This window comes from Cyprinodon variegatus, unplaced genomic scaffold, assembly GCF_000732505.1.
Source record: "Cyprinodon variegatus isolate N-32 unplaced genomic scaffold, C_variegatus-1.0 Scaffold11, whole genome shotgun sequence".
NCBI classification, from domain to species: Eukaryota; Metazoa; Chordata; class Actinopteri; order Cyprinodontiformes; family Cyprinodontidae; genus Cyprinodon; species Cyprinodon variegatus.
In genome coordinates this window covers 89711-93680 of record NW_015150464.1, presented here as the reverse complement: position 1 = coordinate 93680, position 3970 = coordinate 89711, and the positions used below count along the sequence as shown (strand labels likewise).

General features: G+C 41.6%; 1 protein-coding gene across 2 annotated transcripts in view; it reads left to right on the top strand.

Annotated features, from left to right (window-relative positions):
* Positions 1-3970, top strand: part of dntt (DNA nucleotidylexotransferase) — a 139016-nt gene that overhangs the window by 134247 nt on the left and 799 nt on the right. The gene's annotated exons all lie outside the window — the stretch shown is intronic.

Below are 3970 nucleotides of genomic sequence, written 5' to 3'. Positions count from 1 at the left end.
TCTTTTCAGTGGCTGTCGTGAGCCTGCTTTTTGCTGCAGATCTTCTCAAATCTGGGTTGCAGTGTCACAACTGTCCATTATGCTCAGTCAAGCAAGCAGTGTTTTTTTTTTATTTTATTTTTTTTTTCTTCATTCATCCATACCGCTTCCCGCGCCCCCCCTGCAATGGCATTGCGCCCCCCCTAGGGGGCGCGCCCCACACTTTGGGAACCACTGAACTAAACTATGGCCTAGATTTGCAATGGCCATGTTCACCCTGCAGGTCTTGACACTCAATTTAGATTCTCGTATTCGTCGTCTTCCCCTTTTTCCAGGACTGGGTCCTGGGGCCATCAGTCTCAACAGAGATTTCCGTTTCCGCTGACATCTCCTCAAGCTATGCATCAGGAAGCTCAAGGCACTTCCAGGCCAGCTGAGAGAATAATCCCTCCAGCGTGTCCTGGGTCTTCCCCTTGACCTACTCCCAGGAGGACGTGCCTGTCCAGGGGACATCAGAAAAAGATGTCAAAGCCACCCTGAGCCTTTCTCACCCTTACCCTATCTCTAAGAGACTGCTTAGCCATCATGTGGAGAAAGCTCATTTTTGATTGCTTGTATCCACAATCTCATGCTTTTGGTCATGATCCAGATTTCATGACCATAGTTAAAGGGAAGTTTTGCTCCAATCTCACTTAACCACGACAGACTGGGGCACCAACTCTGTCTATCAATCTCCCCACTCCATTCTCCCCTCACTGGTGAACAGAACCCCAAGATATGAACTCTGCAATTTGGGGCAGGAACTCTCCTCCAACCTGAAGGTGGCAGGCCACCTTTTTGCAGTCAAGAAGGACCTCGGACTTGGAGGAGCTGATTGTCAACCTGGCTGCTTCGCTGTGAACCACTGAGTGCAAGCTGTTGGTCTCGGCAGGAGGAAGCCAGCAGAACCACATCATCCGCGAAAAAGTAGGGAAGAAATCTGCTGGTCCTCAAAGCACCCCCCCCGGCCCGTGCCTGTATCTAGAAATCCTGTTCATAAAGGTTATGAACAGGACTGATGACAGGGGGCAGCCCTGTCGGATTCCAACATGCACTGGGAGCAAGTCCGACTTAATGCCGGCAATGCAGACCAAACACCTGCTCCACATGTACAGAGACCGAATGGACCCTAGTAAAGGGCCCCCTACTCAATACTTCGCAAGGCACCATTGGGGGCACGGCTGGACCAGATACTTGGAGGTTGGAGGAAGGCTACCACAAAGCAAACATGGAAAGCTTCATAGCACAAAACTCTGGATTGCAATGACTCCAAAGCAGCTACCAGGCATCTGAGGACACAGGAGAGAGGTCAGATTAGAACAAGAGTTGGCTGGGAGACACAAGGATAACACAGAGATGAGGTCAGATTACCCCACAGGATTTGCTAATTATCTCCTGGCTCTAGCTCTTTAAGAAGCTGCGCTGATGAAGGCTAGATGGGAAACACCTGTGGAGTATCACCTGCCCAATCACACCCTGCAGAGAAGAGGAAAGCATAAAGACATACCTCCAAGATCCACACACCACTCAGTGGCATAACATATAGACCTTTGGATGGAGAGGTGCAGCATGGAGTGAAGACACCATGAAGAAACATTGTTGTTTAATCACCTTACAAGCGAAATTGTGGGTGTTAAAACACCCACCTCCCCCACAGGTTTGAACAAATACCTCCCCACTGAGCGAAAATTGGTTGAAAACACATTGTAACGATGACATGATTTACATCCAAACAACATCTACATTTAGGTGAGAAGTGCAAAGGCGTTATTTTCAGATCATTGAAGAGACTTTGAAAATTGGGTTTGCAACATCTTTTGAGCTTCCATTATTGGACTAAAGCGGGACAAAATCAATCATGTCTATCATTGTTTGTAAGCCTTCTACAGCAACCATAGACATTTTTGTATGAAAGTCTCAACTTGAGCTTCAAAGTTGCTGAATATAGGCATAATAACTGCACTTGCAGCTGCTTTCAGGTTTGATAAATAATGTTTCAAGTGGTAAATACTTTACTTTAAACTTTTAAGCTTAATTTGTCCAGCAGTTTGACTTCTTTCCTCCATGCTTGACTTGCCAGTCACAGATACAATTCTGTTGTCTGGAAGGAAGATTATCTTTTCACACACTTTTGAGTTTGTACATGTTTTTATACAGTGACATTTTTTGTACATGAGGGACTATTTGTGCAAAGTGGATTGCAAGATCAGGAACCTGAATAAAGTGAAACTAAAGTACAATGAGAACAAAGTCACACTTTGTACTGTGGGACATTGTTAGGATTTCCTGGGATTATTATATATACATTTCTCTTTGCAAGATACAAGATAAGCATTTGGTTCAGTACATATTTTTTAGGGAAAATGTAATAGCTTGTAAGGCCATTATCTTAGAACACACCATCTGAATAAAAAATATATATCTATTCATCTTTGTTGTATGGTTTTATTAATTGTCAAAAGACTATTAACAAATTAACTGGTGAATGAACAGTAAACAATGCATTTCCAATTATAATAAATTGTTTAGTTTAAAATACAAAACAAGAAAATGTCTCCATCTGGAAAAGATTTAAAAAGGTCTGATGTGAACAGAGCTTCCTGCAGTGAGCACTCAAACCTCCCTGCAGCTCGACCAACCTGTCATTTGCATTAAATATAACAAAACACTATGGAGGGAGACGTGCCTTGTGGTGGTTTTCCCTTCTCTTTCCCGCCTGCTAGTTTCCCTCAGTTAACTCTGCCTCTGGCTAGCAGTGGGATCTGACAAGCTCTGGTGTCAGGTCCAGTTTAGCACTTGAAGGCAGTACGTGTCACAATCAGAGGCCGCTTTCTTTCTCTTCAGGCTGCCTAACTCCCAAGGTGAGTCATGCCTCGTCACCACTCCTATAGAGACATAAGCCATCACATTGCGCTGGTAGACGGCCGGCACTTGATAGCCGTGCCGTGATTTGTCAAGGAAAATACTCATCTGGTGAAGAGAGCAATCACTTAGAGCAAGGTTAGTGTTTATGTGTTGGTGGAGAGTGGGATTCTAAATCCATGCAGTCCTGGCATGTCTGAGCATTTGTGCAGCCAGGATCCGAACAGTCCTGAAGTGATATCAACAGTATGAAACAGAGGTACTCTAGAAGTCAGACAAAAGGAACATTTACACATCAAAAGGATGCAGTTTTCCCTTGTTAATAAATCACATTATTCCTTTTTAAAGTATTCATAGCCTTGAATTTTTAATTGCCTTTAAATAACAACCACAAGCTTTAATTTATCAGGTTTATAGACCAAAAAGTAAAAAAAAAAAAAATTTATTTACGTATTTAGCCTCCCAGATTTAAAACTTTGCAAAACAATTTTGTACTGAATAACAGCTATGAGTCATTTTTGAGTGTCACTAACACCTTGGCATATCTAGAGTGTGATTTTCTACTTTTAACTTTTTTCCAAATATCTCAGTTTAATCAGGTTGCAGAGCATTTGTCTTGCTTCAGACTATTATTGGATTCACAGGGAATTCTAGCAGATGAATTTCCTTTTGTATACACTCTGTGCATACAAAATGGCAATAAAGTCTAAGTCTTTTTAGATTTAACTCCACCATCGTCTCTCAGTCTTCAACGGGTCTGCTGTCAGGACTGTCTTGTATTTTGCTCCATCTACCATACCCTGCTGTAACCCCTGACCCATGTTGTTAGAAAACTTTTATTGTCACCTATATACACAGAGTTTATACAAACAAAATTTCATTTTGTACAGCTTCCATGACATTCCCATTTCTAAAAGCACTGCAGTGATCAAATCTAAACATTGTGGGAGAAAAAAAACGTGGTGCAAAAAAATGCACTGATATGGAAGTTCAAAGCATTAGAAGTTCAGACTATTAAATATATATATATATATATATATATATATATATATATATATATATATATATATATATATATATATATATATAT